This window comes from Felis catus, chromosome A1 (assembly GCF_018350175.1).
Source record: "Felis catus isolate Fca126 chromosome A1, F.catus_Fca126_mat1.0, whole genome shotgun sequence".
Taxonomy (NCBI): domain Eukaryota; kingdom Metazoa; phylum Chordata; class Mammalia; order Carnivora; family Felidae; genus Felis; species Felis catus.
Genome location: NC_058368.1, coordinates 154,144,720 through 154,165,342, shown reverse-complemented (window position 1 = coordinate 154,165,342; position 20,623 = coordinate 154,144,720). Strand labels below are relative to the sequence as shown.

The 20,623-nt window shown below is 35.0% G+C and overlaps 2 long non-coding RNA genes across 2 annotated transcripts in view; both read right to left on the bottom strand.

The window, feature by feature from the left end:
* LOC123379101 overlaps positions 1-20,623 on the bottom strand; it is a 183,443-nt gene that overhangs the window by 68,316 nt on the left and 94,504 nt on the right. The window lies entirely within an intron of this gene.
* On the bottom strand, positions 9,472-19,382 carry LOC123379102. The gene is made up of 4 exons (XR_006583095.1): positions 19,334-19,382; positions 13,632-13,696; positions 12,989-13,065; positions 9,472-9,671 (listed from the first exon to the last, which is right to left on the bottom strand). It is a non-coding gene; the product is annotated as an uncharacterized LOC123379102 (long non-coding RNA).

Below are 20,623 nucleotides of genomic sequence, written 5' to 3'. Positions count from 1 at the left end.
AACTGGTAAGCATTAAATAGAAGTTATTTTTAATTGTGGATGCACTGATTCAATCAGCATTCAAGGCTGATCACTATGCTTCTTAAAACACTCTCTTCCCTGACTTCACATCATGTCAATTCAGTAACTCAGGGTTCCCTGAGTTCTAGTCACATCCATTTGTATTTACACCACAAGTCAGCCTGCAATCACTCTCATGGGGTTAGAGCAGGCCTATTTGTCTCTATTTATCCACACTGCCTTCCCTAAAGACTGGGTGCTCTTGTTTCTATGCAAATCTTATTATTCATCCCTTTATTCAATATTGTCCAAAGTTCTTCAACTAGTCTTACAATAATGAAAACCCGTCAAGTGGTCTTGCCAAATCTCTGTACTCAGTCTCTTCTCACCACTAGCTCATACCTTCTGTTGTCTTTATTAACAGAGGAACCTCCTCTGATCTAGGAGGTCTAGGAACCTCCTCTGATCCTTTTCATTTACCATCTTCCTCCTGCCATAAAGCCTATGCCTGAAACAGTTTTCTCTTCCTCCTTTTCCTCAATAAACCTTATTTCATCCTTCAGATCTCAGCTCAATGACCATATCTTTGAAGAGGTCTTTAGGGGCCTTCCTACTTATTTCAAATGCCATTATATGCTCTGACATAAGAAATGCACCTTTCCTTCAAATCAGTTATCCTATTTTTGAATGTATATTTTATGGGTGACTGTATAAACTAGTATTTGTTCATCTGCATGAGACTAAGTCCCATGAGGCTAGGACAGTTTTGCGTTTTGACTGTTATTATATGCTAGAATCTAGCACCATGCTGAATAAATATGTTTACAGTACCCCTTGGATTTAGAAGAAAGGCTGAGTTCGGTAGATATTACATCATCTCCTTTTATACATTTGTCATACTCTACCTTGTACAATTTAAAAAGTTTTTCTAGTAAAACATACCTTCTTTTTCAAGCCTCATAACCTGTGTCCTTATAATTCTTTTATTATTCTTTTATTTTTACTTCTTCCTAATTATTTCACATGTATTTTGAAAGGACAACACTAACATCAAATAGAACAGCCTTGTATTACTGAAATTTTCTCCTGTGACTATAAACTCATTGAATATATGTACTATATGTCATTATTTTATGACATAATATGTCATATTATCTAGTGCCTTCACAATGCATGTTTAAAAAAAGTTTATTTGAAAGAGAGAGAGAAAATAAGCAGGGAAGGGGCAGAGAGGGAGAGAGAGAACCCAAAGCAGGTCTACACTATCAGTGCAGAGGCCAATGCAGGGTCCCATCTCATGAACCGTAAGATCATGACTTGAGCTAAAATCAAGAGCCAGTCACTTAGCTGACTATGCCACCCAGTCACCCATGCTCTTTATACAAGATAGATACATAAACAAATTTCCTAGCTTATTCACTTAAATCATATCCACAAGAACCCTCATGCTTTTGAAATACAAATACAAATTATTTAATTGAAATCATGACTAATCTATGTAACAGGCTAATGATTGCCTTCTAAAATTGTGAGGTTTGGGCACCAAGTTATTTTCAACAAAGTAGTCTTGGTATTTTTTGATTCTCTAGTATGTTCTTGTGCTTGGTGCCCTAGTGACCAGTTACTACTCTTTAAGACATGGGACAATGGAAACATTACCCCCCTCAAACATTTCTTTTTTTTTTTAATGTAGAAGATCCATCTTAGTGTAATTTTTTCAACTGTGCCTGTACACAAGTACCAATCTTAAATAATATTATATACAAAAATGGCATACAAACTAAAAATAGAGGATTATTGATTTCTAAAATCAACACTGGTGCAATGCTGTGGAAAACAGTATGGAGGTTGCTCAAAAAAAATTAAAAACAAATATCATATGATCCATTATTTTCACTATTGGATATTTACCCCCCAAAGTGAAAACACTAATTCAAAAAAATATATGCACCCCTGCATTTACTACAGCAGTATTTACAATAAACAAAATACTGAAGTAACCCAAGTATTCATTGATATATGAATGGATAAAGAAGATGTGTGTATGTATAAATGTATGTACATACAATGGAATACTACTCAATCATGAAATAGAATTGGATCTTGCCATTTGGGATGACATGGATTGACTCAAAGGAGATTAGCTAAGTGAAACAAGTCAGGCAGAGAAAGGCAAATACTCTATAATTTCACACAGACTCTTAAATACAGAGAACAAAACTGATGGTTGCCAGAGGGGAGGCAGGTAAATGGATGTGTGAAAGATATAAAGCGGACTAAGAAGTCTAAGCTTCCAGGTATAAAATAAGTAAGTCACAGAGAGGAAAGGGAAATACAGTCAAAAATATTGTATTGTGACAGATGATGACTACACTTATTGACTAATGTATAGAATTGTCAAATCAGTATTGTACACCTGAAACTAACACATTATATGCCAATTATGCTTCAATAATAGAAAAGTATAAGGAAACAGTTTCCAGACAGTAGACAAACAGCATAGTACTATTATTCTTGACATAAAAGAAACAGGTAAAATCCACGGTCACCACACAACACCTTTTATCAGTCATTTATTAGATGTGATAAATACAAGACTGAAGACTGCAGAAGAAAGGGTCCATAAACTTGAAGACAGAGTAATATATAGTATCTAATCTGAAGAGATAGAAAAAAATGGGAAAAAAGCCTTAGTAACATAAACATCAAGTGATCAAAATTATATGTATTGGAGTTCTAGGAAAGGAGAGAGAGAATGGGGCAAATGTGCGTACACACACACGTGTACACACACACACACACACACACACACACACACACACACAATCGAAGGGAAAAAAATGACCAGCCTAAATAATGGACAACATTTCTCCAAAATTTGGTGGAAAACAAATAGAACACAATGAAAACCACACCTCGTCACATCATAGGAAACTCCTGCAAATTAGACAAAGGGAAAATCACACACATACAAAAGGCACTGCATTACAAAAAACAATGATATATAATTGTTAACTTATGATAAACAATATTGGCTAGAAGACAATGGAATGACATCTCCAAAGTGTTGAATGAATAAAATGGTGTCTTAAAACTTTGTGACCACTGAAAATATCTTTTCAAAACGAGAGTGCAATGAATATATTTTCAGATGAAAAAGTTGAGAAATTCAGTTGAAAATTGAGATTTAAGAACACTAGGAATGGTAAATATATGGGTAAATTTAAGAGACTGTATTTAGTACCAAAGTAAACTGTAATACATCAAGGAAGCACATTATGTATCTTGGCAACCACAGAAAAAACAAACACAAATAGACATAGCTAAAAGCAAATCAAGTAATTAAAATGAAACCGTGAAACTTATTAGATTACCTAAATGAAAGCAAAAATGAGGAACCAGAGAACTTAAAAGATTGTTAACAAAGAAACAAACAAAAAAAAAACGGCTGACACAAATCCAAGTATCTAAGTATTACATTTAATATTTATACATAAAACACTTACATTAAAAGCAGTATTTTAAGAATTTTTAAAAATATAAGACAGAATTAAAAGCAGGATATAATAGAAGTAGTTTAAATATACAGATATGAAGCAGGTTGAAAGTAAAGAATGGAAGAAATCTATCACTGAAACTGTAATCCTATGAAAGCTGAAGTGGCTTTACTAATTTCAAACAAATTAAATTTAAACACAAGGGTTTAGGTGAGGATATGTGTCAATTGAGCGATCAATTATAATAAATGTACTCTGGTGAGTGACGTCAGTAAAAGAGAGGTCAGAAGGTATATGGGAAATCTCTGTACCTTCCTCTCAATTTGCTGTGAACCTAAAACTATTCTGAAAAACATTTTTTAAGTTTAAAAAACTGACAGAAAATAATTTGTTCAGTAACTTCACAAAGAAAGATATATGAATGACCATTATGCACATGGAAAAATACTCCATATCTTCAGTAATCAGGAAGATGATTTAAATCGCATTAAAATATCATTACACACATTTAAATGGTTATATTTTACAAACTGACAATTCCAAAATTTGGCAGGGTGGTGGAACAAGTAGGATTTGCATACATTGCTGGTGCAATTTTGAAATGGTACAAACACTTTGAAAAACTATTTGGCAGTTTCTTATAAAGCTAAATCGACACCAATCTGATGACCCTACAATTCCACTACTGGAGACTTATGTAAGAGAAATAAAAAGAGGCATATAACCAAAATATTTGCATGCACATTTTTATACCAGTTTTATTAATAGAAGATAGAAACTAGAAACCACCCAACTATCTGTCCACATGATTGGATAAACAATATGGTATATGTATAAAATGGGGTACCATTCAGTAATAAAAGGGATAAACTATGGATTCATGCAGTAACGTAAGTGGTTTTCATTCAGAAGGCAACTCATGAGAACAAGTCTACGTACACAGGCAAGGGAAAAAAATGACAACTATTTGGAAAACCAGCATTCTACTGTCAACTAGGGATATCCTAAGATCTATGACCAAAATTTTGTAGAGTTAAGTCATTACACGGGTTCTAAAATATTCTCATAAAACTGTCAATTTTAAACTTTACCTTTCAGTCTCAGTATGATGTTTCAGAGTCATTTTTCAAAGAATAAAATACTAACCATACTTTTGAAAAGAAATTACATTGAGTGAAATAAACCAGATAAAAGACTATCCACTGTGTGAATTCATTTATGTGACATTCAAGAACAGGTGAAACTAATGCGCAGTAATAGAAATCAGAACAATGGCTTCCAATAGAGGAGTAGGGATTCCCTGGTGGAAAACAGTATTATATCTTGATTGAGGTATTGGTTACAAGGGTGTATATATTTGTCAAAACTCAAAATTATACACTTAACTGCATTTCAAAGTGTTTAAATTTTACCTCAAAACGTAAGATTTAATGAAACAAAGAACCCGTTCCTGACCACTGATTTGGAAATTTAGCATAAATATATGAATTAAATATTAACATTGAACATATTTTTCACTGCATGTAGCTATTACTTGGAACAAGTATTTATTGTCCCATACTTTATCCAAGTCCTTATGATATAAAAGGTTTTAATAAAACTGTTTTTAATGTGTGTTGGCCAAAAGAACAGGTGGTCAGTAAAAGCACCTTCCTTTTTCATCCTCTTCCTTGCTACACATTTTAGAATAATTCTGTAACTCTTCTTACAAATTCCAACTGTTGGTTCTTGTCCATAGTAGCAAAACAAAGTTTTTCAACATAAGTTTTTCAGCAAATACTTATTTGAGACATGACTCTACACAAAAGGTTGCTTTGTAAAAATTACTGTATGATAAGTCTTTCCAACTCTTTTCACTATTTATCCAAGAGAATTTTTCAGAAGTACTTAAAACTCTGGGGGTGGGGAGGGGTGGGTGGGAGGAGACACAGCCCAGGACAGAATTATTTTCCTGTCTGCAGAAGCTTCTAGCTTACATGCTGCAAGGAAAAAATACCAGTTGTTCTGACTCACGCTGTACATTTTAAAGTCTATATGATTTAAGTATAGAGCCATATCAGTGTTCTAAATTACTTCTGTCCAATCACTATATGTGATACTAAACTCATTTAAGGAAAAAATTTTTATGCCTTAACTGTAGAAACCATTCTTTTAGGCCACTGTATTCATTAGACTGATGTGGAAATTGAATTTTTAGACCTGAATTTTGAACAGAAGTCACAGAAGTCTTAAAAGTTGATATCCACTCAAAGCAATGCAGAACACCTGCTTGTCATTCATTCATTAGTGGATGGATTTATTAAGATATTACATAAATATTAATAGAATTCAGTGAAATCACTGACTTTTCTGAGAAGGGGATGTTTATGTCCTTCATTTTATAACTTCAAGGTACTGGGATTTTGAGGACTTAAAGAATAGCTAGATATTTGAACACCAGTTTCACCATATGGAGAAACACATTTTTCAGGCCTTTTCCCAGTCTAAGCTCTGATAAAGAGTGAAATAACTTCAGAATCTGAATTTGGGAATCTGAATTCTGAGGAAAAACAAAAAAAAATTACCTAGTTTTGACTAAAGTATAAAGTAAATTTACAGTTATGGTCTTAAAGTGGGATTGTGTGTTACACACAAAATACTTTTCTAGTGCAGCTGTTTAATGAATTCAGTTTAAAAAAAGAGTATTTGTTACAATGCTATAAAATTTCCAATCAGAGTAAAGCTGCATTTTGAGGAATTTTCTCAAAGCCAAGAAATGTATTGGAAATTTTATCCATTGTAAGCATTAAGTAAATACTATGTCCATACTTAAATATGGGAAGACATTGAAAACCAATAAAGCAGTATTTACAACAAATGTTTTAATTACATGTTACAAATATGTGCAAATTTGTGGACTCAAGTCCATGTTTCCTAAAACTTTTACGAATTAAACCAATTTTATCACATCCTTCTTAAGCCTTTTTTTTTTTCATTTTCATTTTTTTTTTGTCTGCTTGGCTTTGGGGGTCATTACATGTGTTTAATTACTAGTCTCACTGAACCACCTGCCAACTGGATTTTGCCATTTCTCTAATTAAAACCGAGTAATTAAATGTGTGATAAAATATAATTAAGCAAAATTTTAGGCCAGATTTGAACCTTCTACGTTGCCCAGAAGCCCCAATGACGTTAAAGATTCATGCAAAATCTAAAGATTAATGGCCATGGGTTTCATTCTCCCCTAGTTACTTCATACTTTGAGAGTTTGCATATTACTAAAAACAGCTCTGGAGTTGTTTGGTTGTTTGTTTTGTTTTCTCTTTCAAGTATTATCTGATCATCCTCCCTTGCCTGAAGGCTACCTGAAGGCTTCCTTTCCTCAAATCCTCTTCACACCCTGCACATTCAGGTCTGTAACAGAGAAAATCCTCTCCTAAGAAAACACATAATTGGAGTCCTTTGGACAACTTGTAGTTACAGGCAACAGATGCAGAAAGAGAAAAATTTTAAAGCTACACAACCTAGCTTAAGATGATGAAACCTCATATGACCTTTCTTCAATCAGAACAAAATTACCCATAAGGAGGTATCATTTTGAGATAACCCACTATCTGTATGGGAGGTTAAAAATCTCAACACTTAGAATGCATTTCTTAACCCTTATAATTAGCATTTATGGAACTGGAGTTAATATTTGAATGATTCTGACACTTATTTTTTTAAAGAATGCCATCAGTCTATGAAAAGTACAAGAGCATAAACAGACAGAGGAATACTAAGTGAAAAATAGATAAGGAGTTTGATACTGTGATCAAAGAAAGAAGGAACAACATGTATATAATTTCAGAGAAGAAAAACTTAGTAGTATTATTTAGAATTACACAAGGATGTATATATTTTATATTTTACTTTTTAAGTTTTTATTTAAATTCCAGTTAGGTAACATATAGTGTCACATTAATTTCAGATATACAATTTCACTATAGAGATATAGTGATTCAACACTTCCATACAACACCCAGTGCTCATCACAACAGGTGTGCTCCTTAATCCCCAATACCTATTTCACCCACCCATCGACCTCCCTTCTGAAAACCAAAGTTTGTTCTGTGTACTTAAGAGTCTGTTTCTTGGCTTGTTTCTCTCTCTCTTACTCTGTCCCTTTGCTTCCTTTCTTTCTTACATCCCACACATTTTCATTTTTCAATTAACTAAAACTGAGTTTAAAGACACAATAAACATCTTATGGACGCTGCCAATGACTTGGCTTTCTCAGAGGCACCCTGATGAAGGCACGGCTCCCTGAAGAATCTCAAATAAGTTATTTAATGATTTGGGTATAAAATAGATAGGAGAGTGGGGTGCCTGGGTGGCTCAGTTGGTTAAGCGTCCGACTTCGGCTCAAGTCATGATCTCATGGTTTGTGAGTTCGAGCCCCACATCGGGCTCTGTGCGGACAGCTGGAAGCCTGGAGCCTGCTTCAGATTCTGTGTCTCCCCTTCTTTCTGCCCCTCGTCTGCTCATGTTCTGTCTCTCTGTCTCTCAATAATAAATACACATTTAAATAAATAAATAAATAAATAAATAAATAAATAAATAAATAAACAAATAAATAAATAAGGAGAAAGAGAGGTGAGACATAAAGGATTGGTAATAGAAATATGAGAATAATTCTTTTTCTGGAAGAAATCAGAAAAATACTATTGCAGACAATATTCATCAAGTGGAAGTATGAATTATTAATGGGATTTCTAAATCACAGTCATAATCAATGAAAAGCAGCCTATTCTACAAGCCATATTGGTAATCTAGTTTGTTTTATAAAAACAAAGGAGAATCCAACTACCATTCAGAAAATGATATAGATGAGATCTGAATGCCTAAATAAGATATTTGGAGCTGGAGATTTTTCTCCTTCATTATCTGAGTCCAGAAGCTAATTTTGGAAGAAAAAGCTGGTTAACAATTTTACTCCAATCAACTTTTTTTTCATAGAGTGTCACAGCCTTACAAACTTTTATGAAACAGTGGGAAACTCTACCACACATATAAACGTGAAAATGTTGGTGAAGGATGTAGTACACCCAGGATACAGAAAGGAAAAATTAATAATCGACCATGATATAAATCAAAGTAACAACAGTAATTACATTTTATCAATTATATAAGACCCCAAATGCCATAAAAATATTAATAATAACCACTATTTCAGCAAACCATAACTGGTTATTCTAATGTACTTTTTATACTACTGTAATGTACCTTTTCTAATGTGAACTGTCTATTGCTTAAACGCTATTTTATTGCCGTCCCTTATTATGGAAATCAATAGTAATTTCACTGTAGCTATTCCCTTGTAAGAACACTTTAGCTATCAGAGTTTATTATTGTTCAGTATCATAGCTAAGTAATCCTAGAAATTATATATCCATATATACCTATTGGTACGTATATAATTACATATAATATATAACAATTTATGTAGAATTTTAAACTCATGTAAAACAACTGGGAAAGTACATCACGTACATAAAAGTGAAATACTGATGGGAAAATGTAGAAATATATAAATTTGTGTGGAAAACCACAAAGAAATAGTACATAAAACTATTATAACCATTATTGTTGGTATCTTTTCTAAATTCCTACATGTGCTAATTTTTCTTTGATGAACATGTACTACTTTTAAATTAAAAAAAATAGCAATTCATCAAGTATTTAGTTTGGGCCACTCACTCCTGTTAATTCATACAATTCTATTACAAATGTGTTGGTTTTTAGAATCAGTCAAGGATATGTTTTCACTCTTATGTGGATCCTGAGAAACTTGACAGAAGACCATGGGGGAAAGGGAAGGAAAAAAAAAAAAAAGAGAGAGAGGGAGAGAGCCAAACCATAAGAGATTCTTAAAAACTGAGAATAAACTGAGGGTTGATGGGGGGTGGGAAGGAGGGGAAGGTGGGTGATGGGCATTGAGGAGGGCACCTGTTGGGATGAGCACTGGGTGTTGAATGGAAACCAATTTGACAATAAATTTCATGTTTAAAAAAAAAGAATCAGTAAAGGATAATGCTGATTTTTTATTCTATTACATTTGGTACATTTGGTCCAAAGTTTGGTCAAACTTTTTTTCAAATAGATCTTATTACTTCATGGATCCAGAACCTTGTCCAGCTTGGTGTCACCCAAACTCTATTAGAGACAAGAAGAGAACCAAGAAGTTTTATTTTAACTTAATATAAATTCATTCATTATAATCCTTTGATTCCCATTATTGAGCCAATAACCAATTCACCTAATTGCCCTTGATTTACACTCATTTTTCTCCCCTCATTCACAACTCTGTCATGAGAATTTAACATGAAACACTTTGCTGAATTTCATCCATGTCCTGAGGAGTACTTTGCTCTCATCTACTCATTTGATATACCAGTCAGAAAAAGACTAGCTTAATTTCACATATCTTGTCCATCCATATTTGAGTATCTAAATGAAAACCGCTGATGGGTTTAACAAAATGTCAAAAATATGTAAAAATATCAGTGTATTCTTGATAGCCATTAAAATCTAAGTAATTTCATCTCAAAATACTAAAATCAACATTTTGCTAGTTGAGTAATATTATGAAAATAGAGAGCATATAAAGCGAAATTCTCATTCATTCCCAAAATACTTCAGCAACTTCTAAAATTTTCATATACTAAAATGAAAGGTTAAAGAGTAAACCTGCAAACTACAAACATGATTAAACTGTGAACAGTTGCCACTGTCAACATATTATGTAAAATATTTTTTAAACAAGTAATAGGCTTTGGTTTAATTGATCCATAAGTGCTTGTAGGAATCAAAGCCAGCAAGCAGGATAAGAGTGAGGGAGTCAGAGTTTTAAAACAAGGAAATTGAAGCCATTTCAGTTTAACGAGCTGCTCTGTCAAGAGATGCACAGGCATATCAGAAATCAACAAATACTATGGGCTTGTTATAACTACAGAATATACAGCATAAAGTGGCCAACCCCATGCATCATTCCTTTGTGTGCTAAAGATGCACTATCATTTTATTTTACTGCATATATTATAAGCATCAAGTAATACTTAGAAATGATCATTATTTGAAAAAACAGTTGGGTTATTTTTGGGAAAAAAAGTTTTAATGATAAGATTATAGCTCATCATTTTTTATTGTTACAGTTTAACACAATTTTCAAATACTTCTTGACCAGATATGCATAGGACTACTATCATGTTTTCTCAAGGCTGAAAAAAAGCAAATTAATTCCACTTTTCCAACTCTATAATGCTGGACATTGCCCCAGCTTAATGTTTTCCAATGAATAATTTCAAAGGAATAGCTCAATGTTCACCTCTGGGGAACTTATACAGAGTTATCTCTGCCTAGTAGCTTATAGAAATTAATGTGCTCTTTGACTTAATAAAACGTAAGTGAACAAATGAGTGGAACATAAGCAAATGATTAGTTCCTCACCAATAGTTAAAGAAAAGGATAAAGTGGAGAAAAAGGAGAAAGTATACTTTTCTGGACAAAGTGGTTAAATCAACCATAAATTAATATGCTTATGTAGGTTCCTGGATGGATTTACCTATCCTTCGAGCAAACACATGGATGTCCCAGGGCAAAATACAAGTGAGGTCTGTTTGGTCTGATCCTGAACTATTTCTAGCGAGTGGAATTACCTAACTTTACTATTTTCATTGCTGAAGTGTTTAACATGAAGAGAATATTTTAGTCACATTAAAATTTTACCTATTTGGAATCTATCAAATTATACTTAGAGACACTCTTTAGATATTTTTTGCTAGCACATATACAGGCAAAGTAGTGGAAATTTGACTCTAACACAGATAGACCAGGTTTTAAAAATCAAATGCAAGACTTAGTAGCTGTGAGACCTATAACAAGTGACTTTACTATCAGCGAAATAACTTTTAGTAATTAAATACAATAATGTGAAAAAACCAATCAGCACTTAGTAAGGCCTAATGGTTTTTCTCTATATTTCATTCATACAGTTTATCACTAATATACACAACTGACTTAGACCATCAGTTTGTTTGTAATTACATACACTGGTCTCTTGCTAATTTAAATAAAAATGTTATCCAGGCACTTAACAGGTAAGAACGAAGACTATGTATGTTGACACTAATCACACTATTTGAAAGGATCTCCTATAACAGGGTTTGTTTTGTTTTTTAGCCAGTTGGTATGAGACACTGCCCTTGCCAAAAGTAGAGCAGGTTGGAAGACTGTCATTTTGCAACAGCTCAATTAAAGAAAAAAATATGTATATATATTCACAGCTAATCCTGTGGTAGCATCACCCAGAGACAAATGAGAGCTGTAGCTTTCCAGGAACGCTAACATTATAAATTGTTCCATCCAACTTAATCCTCTGTCTGCATATGTGCTTTGGATTGCTTATCTGTCCTTTCTGTTCCATATTAACTCCAACTCCTGTAAAAGTAGGTTGTCTCTCCATAATCTCATTTGCCTATTTAAGTGAGTTTTTCTTGGTCCTACTTTCATATATCTCTTCATATGAACAAGATAGGCTTAAATCCCCATTACTGCTGATTTTACTAAACCAGTGGTTCTTCATCAGGGGCAATTTGGCCATTTCCCCCACCTAAATCTGCAAATATCTACAGACTTTTATTTATTTATTTATTTATTTATTTATTTATTTATTTATTTTTTTTAGAGTGGGACCACTACTGACATCTAGAGGGTGGAGACTAGGATACTGCCAAACATCCTACAGTGCAAAGGACAGTCTTCCACAACAGAGCTGTACCCATCTCAAAATGTTTGAAGTCCTGAAGTCAAGACGCCATGTATTGAAAATACATACTGAAAGTCATCAAGTACTGTTGCAGGTGATAAAATAGAGCAACCAAGGGAAACAAAGTCCCTGCTCTCAGAGAACTTATGTTCAAGTGAGAATAAAAAAGAAATAGAAAACAAGTAGGTAGTATAGCTTTGGAATTGGCAAGTACAATAAAAATAAAATAGTATAGGGGTGCCTGGTTGGCTCAGTTGTTTAAATGCCCAACTTCAGGTCAGGTCACGATCTCTCAGTTCATGGGTTTGAGCCCTGCGTCAGGCTCTGTGCTGACAGCTCAGAGCCTGGAGCCACTTCGGATTCTTTGTCTCCCTCTCTCTTTGCCCCTTCCCTGCTCATTCTCTCTCTCCATCCCTCTCCCTCCCTCTGTCTCTCTCTGTCTCTGTCTCTGTCTCTCTCTCTCTCTCAAAAATAAAATAAATATTAAAAAAAATAGAGCAGTGTAAATGGATGAAACGTAAGTGATAGCAGAGGTAGGGGTGGAGATAATAAGTAGGATATTATGCTTAGTGGAAGAACATGAAATTGCATGTAAAGTTCTTTGTCACTGACCTTACCTTCTTTTGTATAATTACCTTGGTCATAAATTAAGCAGTAAACAGTACAAAGGGGAAAAACAACAAAGCAAAAATAACCAAAATATTACCTATTAAACTCATACTTGCTCGTCTTCAGGCTATATTTTGCTAAGTCTTCATGATACTATGCTTGATTTCGTACAGACTGAAAAATAGTAATTTTTAATTCAAACGAGTACATACATGGATTAACACACTTAGCTCTTGAGGTTCCTACTTTTATTTAAGCTTTCTAAAAGTAAGAACCACCCAAAAAGTATGTTACCGAAGATAGAGAGTAAAGGCTGAAAAGCAATGTTATCTAAAAACCTAGGTCAAAAAACAGTTAAGGCAAGGGTAAGGGAAATACAAAAACACTCAGGACAAAATGCTCTACTCCATGTAATTGTTGTTGATCAAAATCCACATAAGAGAGATGGAGCCACAAAAGCCTTTATAAAGTAACTCAACCTGCATTGCGATTCAGAAACAGGTAATTCATGAGATTAAGGTGCCCTTTATATATCCTCAGAAAGCAGTCAACCTAAAATGTAATCAATGTAAACTAAGCTATAAATTTAGAAAAGTTATGGAAGTGTATTGAAAAAAGGAATGGATGAGGCTGTAAAAAGGAGCACAAATGGACAATGGTCAGCATGGAGCCTATCCACAGATCTGCTGGAGGGGAAGGGTCTGTCAGTGTGTCTTACTCCAAGTGGATGCGTCTCCTACCTCTCTATGGAGTAGGGCATCAATTCAGGCTGTGAATCTTCTATGCACTGTTCCATTAGAGCTCACTAAGGAGAGAGAAGCGGAACCCCTAAGGCAGAATCTGGTCAGCATTGAACACTTTTGGCACAGAGTCTCTCTAAAAATGAAAGTTTCGTTTTACATTTTAGCTAAAAATTACTAATTGCATCTTGCATTCCTAGGCATACTCTGTAACATAATTGTGTTTGTTTTAATACAAATCGTTTTAAATGGTTCAACTATTCCTGACAAAAAAGAAAATCTTCTTATAAAATTGGTGTTCTAAGGCAACATACCATGTCCTCACACATACTCCAAAAGTACTCTCATTTGGAAATCACAGTTTAAGCTGCCAGATGGAATAAAAATATGTATTCTCCTAAAGCTACGTCCACCAAGTAGATTTCTCAATATTCAATCGTTTTTCAGTTGCCTCAGTTCTTGGAACAGGATCCCCTAAGTACTGGACACCAATGTTTTGTCATTACAGCAGGCTGATTGCCAAGAGAAATTAGTAAAGTGACAATTTCATTTACAAACCAATCTGAGAATGATGGTTTTGAGTTGCACATTTGTCCCGACTAATTATCATAATTTCAGTCTTTCACAGGGCTCAAGTATGAGATGCCATACTCCACGGTTTTGACTTAAGAAAACTATCTCATTCAATACATCCTTAAATTGGCTACTAGCTTGCATTTTTGTCTTGGTTTGTTCTTTGTGTGGAAGAGGAAACCCAGTAAAGAGATGAAAAACACAGAAGGGAGATAATCTGTTTTCTTCTTCTCCCTGAGAAGCCTCAAAACTCTAAGTCTAAAACTCCATCACTCTCTCACCCAAACAAAATTTTACCCATCTAATCCCACACTTTACCCTTAATTTGACAGAGGGAATAACCAAGAGATCTTAGCAAAGATGACTCTTATACATGAAGACTCAAAAACTATACAAAACAATGTGTGATTGAAGAATTGCATCATGACTTGTAAACCATTAAATGAAGATTTAGGTGTAATGTCTCAATTATATACCATGGGATCTCTTGTTCTCTCATGGTCTATCCTGTGAGGCCATTGTCTGGTTCCTTTGACATCTCTGCTGCACTGACTCAGTGTTTCAGGACTAATCAGTCCCTTTACATCTTTGAGCTCCCTGGTTTCATCTCATCTCACCCTGAACCTCAGTGGTTTTGTTTCATTTCATGCTTGGTCCTCCGAATATGTGGTTATTATTCAAGGACTTTGGATTCTGTCATTGGAGGGGAATTTTGAGTTATAGACCCTGCTGGTAGGGAAAGCCTAAAAGGAAGAGGTCCTGCCTTTGCTACCCTTAAAGTCTTCTTAGTATTATCTCAGTCTTAATATGTGATTTTAAAAATGTGGGAGTGCAGTGGGAATGAATGACAATACACAAATATATACCCACATAGACACTCTTCTAAAACAATCTGCATTTGACTGATAATCTTTTTTTTTTCAACGTTTTTTATTTATTTTTGGGACAGAGAGAGACAGAGCATGAACGGGGGAGGGGCAGAGAGAGAGAGGGAGACACAGAATCGGAAACAGGCTCCAGGCTCTGAGCCATCAGCCCAGAGCCCGACGCGGGGCTCGAACTCACGGACCGCGAGATCGTGACCTGGCTGAAGTTGGACACTTAACCGACTGCGCCACCCAGGCGCCCCTTGACTGATAATCTTAAAAACAAAAATGGGCCACCTGGGTGGCTCAGTAGTTAAGCGTCTGACTTTGGCTCATGTCATTGTCTCACTGCTTGTCAAGTCAAGCTCCATGTCGGGCTTTGCACTGATAGCTGGGAGCCTGGAGCCTGCTTTGGATTTTGTCTCTGTCTCTTTTTCTCTCCCCTGCTCGTGCTCTTTCCTTCTCTCTCTCTCTCTCTCTCTCTCTCTCTCTCTCTCTCTCTCTCTCTCTCTCTCTCTCTCTCTCTCCCTAATAAAAAAATAATAACATAATTTAAAAAAAAATAAAAATAAGGTAAACACACACACATACAACAAACACTGAGACGCTGGGGCGCTAGAATTAGCGTTATGAATGCAGGAGAAATACTAATAGGAAAGGCTGGTCAGAGTCCTGTGGATATGTTTTCTTAACTTCTCATTCTACCAAGACATAATGCATTTTAAGACCTAGCCAGCAGCCATTTCCAGATACAAAAGTTCTACTACTAAAGTAAAGAATTCTGGAACCAGAGTCAATGGTTTTATTTTAAACTTAGTAACCCTGTGAAAAGGTAATTGGTGAAGAGCCTATTTTCTAGGTAGAAGAGAGGGCAGAGAAATTTAGATGGGTAACATTTTCTGCCATGTCTTCTGGAACCTCTCAGTGACGGACAGACAAGTTGGTCACCTTGATGACACTTGACATCATTTTTCAGCCTGGAGGTAAATTTTAGCATCTCTGGTGACTCAGCAGCCTTACGTTTTATTATATGATTAACAATTAGAATGGTTTGGAAAGAGTGTGATGTGGAATCTTTTCTAACATAACACAGCATTTGTTATGTACAAAAGTTCATGTTTGACTGCTGGAGTAGCCAGAATTCAAATATAATGTTCCAAATACTAAGTTCACTATTTCCCAACTGTAAATAAACATTTTTTAGTAAACCATGAAGGCCTCCATTTATTTTGCCAATTGGACTTCAAATTTATAATTACACAGTGATTTACAATATTTGGTACATGTTATAATATAGGGTAATTATTTGTCCATAATTGAGAGTGCACAAATACATAAAAAGAAAAAAATATGGACGTATAATGTAGATCAGATGGTCAAATAGCTGCTGAAAACACAAATCAATTTAAAATCATCAGACTTCATGCCTGAAGAGGGCCAGATTCCTATCCTCAGGAAGTATAGACCATTTGTTGATAATTATGAATGGAATAGCACATGGCAGTTTCTCACAAGTCATACACTTTCAAGTTTGATGATCATTTAGTGGATACTTTTAGTTAGGTGCATCTGAGAAATGTTGGACTATTAATAACATATACTTTAATTAATTGCTTTCACTCGACATTTTTCATTTTCTTAGAATAAAATTTGCAAGAAGCTTTGCCATACAAAAACCTTATCAAACTTTCAAGGGGCAAAGACTGAGAAAGAAGACAGTACATTGCCTATTTCTACCACTAAGGAGACTGTGACAAATGGTTCCTTAGAGGAATGAACTGCAAAATGCAAAATCTGGAGTGTCTTCTCCACTTCTGAGCCAGTCTTTAAAACAAAACATCCTGGAGCTATGGAATGTGAGAACTAATTATTTGTTAATTTAAAATAAATTCTAAGGACAGGGGCATCTGGGTGGCTCAGTCAGTTGACCTTCCAACTTTGGCTCTGGTCATGATCTCATGGTGCATAGGTTTGGGACCTACGTGGGGCTCTGTGCTGACAGCTAGGAGCCTGGAGCCTGCTTTGGATTCTGTGTCTCCCTGTGTCTCCCTGTGTCTCTCTGTGTCTCTCTGTGTCTCTGCCCCTCCCTTGCTTGCACTCTGTCCCTCTCTCTCAAAAAAAAAAAACATTGAATAAATAAATAAATTCTAAGGGCAAATAGAAAAAACAATATATTATAATTAATAATATGCTAAATAATACACTAAACCATTTATACTAAATAATATACTAAATAATATACTATACAGTAACATTAATTAATAGATTAAGGCACAAAGTAAATTTTGATATTGAGGGGATTAGTTATTTTTATTATTCCACTCTTGCTTATATCCCTTATCATTGATTTCTCCCTTTTGAAAAGTCTCTTGCTCCATACCTATTGCTCTCTTTCTCTCTGTATTTATATTTGTATTTCCTTGTATGACCACATTTTTTCCTTGAGAGCTTTTAAAAACATTGCAGGTAATCTAATGATGCCTCTTTATGCCTTCAAAATGTTAATTAAAGCAACGTAATAATCTAATCTTCAGAAAATAAAATACTTGAGAATTAAAACACCATTTTTTTACAGTTTTGTACAGTCATTTTTAATGATTTATTTATTTATTTATTTATTTATTTATTTATTCATTTATTTATATGTTTGTTTGTTTTTGAGAGACAGAGAGGGAGGGAGGGAGAAGGAGAAAAACAGAATGTGAGTGGGGCAGAGACAGAGAGAAAGGGAGACATAGAATTTGAAGAAGGCTCCAGGCTCTGAGCTGTCAGTACAGAGCCCAAGGCAGGGCTCAAACTCACGAAATGTGCGATCATACCCGTAACCACCTGAGCCACCCAGGCACCCCTATAGTCATTTCTAAATTAAGTATATAATTTACAGTATTTCCTATAAGTCTTATCAAAGAAATAAAGTTTTATCACAACAAAAACATCTTGGTTAAATATAACCAACTTTAGGTTTCTAAAATAAATCAAAATAGAAATATGTACTGGTATTTTGTTAAATTTGGTATTCTGAATAACTGAGTATTACCACATATATTTTTCATGGAATTCTAAATTTCGAAAACTGGAGCAAAATAAAATCAAGTACCAAAACTGTAATAAACACTCTTTCTTAATTATTGAGAATGAGACACTTCAGGATGACGAGTTATACTGAACATCAATTAGCACTTTTATATGCTAACGCTTTCTGATTCTTCTCTTTTTTTTTTTTAGTTTGCAGACAACCTAAAAAAAGGGAGGTTTTTAGGCTTGCAAGGTATTTATACTTTTTAAAAATAATATTAGCCACAGTTTTCTTAAAAGAAGAGGAAAGGCTTCACTAACAATGCAAAAATAGGACAAAAGGAGATGTTAAGGTTCATAGGAAGCAAGGACTTTTCTCATTTAACAAATGAAAGAAATGTCATTTTGGTTCATATTGTCATTTTTTTGTATGTCTTTATATCATTTTTGGTAACTTCAAAAATGTCTTTCTTTTCTAAAATATTCTGGCTCGCATTCAGCATCTTGTATTTTTATGTCATCTCACGTGACTTCTTGTTAAGAGACACTTCAGGATATTTTTCATAAAATGTGTTCGGTTTAGAGCCTCAGGTTTATTTTATTTTTTACACTAATGCAGCATTATCTTTGCACTCCTTACAAGAACAAAAATATCTCGAAAGAGTACAGCTTCCCAAGGTCATTGGCCTGTGTCTTTCCGACTCCTCAACCAGGTATTCATTTTTCTTAGTTTCTTGTCAGTGCGCCGTGATATCCTTCACATCTGTCTGTGCCTTTGCTTTTATTAGCAGAAAATACAGCTATAGCTTTAGTGTCATGTGTACTATAAAGACAGGATTTTCAAGAGATTTGACAACTCTCATATTTCCCGAAGTATTCTCAATGTAACACAGAAACAGTTTATTACTGTTAAGTAGTGACTGTCTCTCCAGCTTGAATAATGAAGTTCTCTAGGTCAATATTTTATACAATGATACATTTAAGGACGCATTCCTCTTCAGCTTGGCACTAAAACAATGGCTGTCATAACACAGATCTATGGATTATCAATCTCACATGCCACCGTAATCAATCTAATTCGCGGGGCAGGGAAAGTGTAATACGTTATTGAGTTAAACCAGGAATTTTCCTCTACCAAAATGTTTATAAAGGAGCATAATAAAATTATTTACAGAGATGAGTTCCTACTCTACAGCGTGGAATAAATTTAACCTTCTGCAAAGAGTGCTCACAGCGGCAGTGATTTACCTGTGTTCCCGGGAAAGGCCCATCAGGTAGGAAAGCCTCCAGCCCGAGCTTCACAAAGCCGGTCAGAGTAGTGAGACAGGAAAGAGAAAGGCAGAGATGCATTAAAAAGTCTGGCTCTTGAATCCAATGACTACAACAACAGCCACAAAAACCCCCAAAACAGACCACAAAGCGTGTTTTATGGAATCATTAAAAATCAAAACCTTGCCTGTCTTTCGTTTGAATATTTCATGACAAGAGACCATTTCTGAAGGAGAAATGTTTCCTGGCTGGTCAGATAACAGTGGGTTTTAGCATGGAATAAATTCACAAACTTTTCTCAAGGAAGAGAATTTAGGCCATTTCAGTCTAAAGAAGCCAAAGCGTACATCTGCATCGATCCTCTTGGCAGCGAAAAGCAAGTCCCTTTGAAGCTTTAAGTTTGTACCAACACCTGTTAAGACTCTGCCTGCCCTCGATTCCATTTTATATCTGGCAGCATCGCAAGTGTACTTCAACTGAAGACGAGTCCACAGAATAAAGAAAATGTACCTTGGCCAGAGATATACATTTATTTTTTTTTTTTCTTTCTCATCCTTTCCGTCCTCACATATATTCTGCTCTGGTTTGCTGCAAGTGAGGAAAAACTCACCGGGGTATGTCTTCTCAGCTCTATGGGTTGGCAAGTAAATTCTTATCAGTGGGAAATGTATTCTGATTTAGACTTGGATTTGCATTTTCCATTGAAGGTTTCTGCCTTATCAAGCTGACTTCTATATGTACATTTTTAACTGGTTCAGAACCGATACGAGAAAGATTTGATTGGCACTTCAGAACAAAGCACAATAATGTGCTCATCATTTTCAACACTCTTTTTACTTCGCTCATGTGGCAGACTGCACTATACCAAGATGGGTAGCCCTATGTATTTTTTTAAATGTTTTTCTTTAATGTGACAGTAATACATCTCCATCAAGTGATGTAACCCATGCTTTTTTGTCTTGAACTTGAGGGCACCTTCATAACTACTGTAAACAGAGTTTAGTGGAATGAACATGATGACTTTTGTGGCTCTATTATAGAAGATGAAATGATTTCTGCCCGGTTCTCTTTCTCTGTCACTCCGTCTGTCTGTCTATCTGAACCCAGCCAACATCTTGTGGGGAAGACTAGGCCACATGGAGATACCACATTTAAGAGTTCCAGGCAACAGTTCCAGCTAAGGTCCAAGCCAATAGCCAGCATCCACCACCAGACATGTGAGTGACATATATTCAGCCTGTTCCAGCACTCACTTTTCAACTTTTCCAA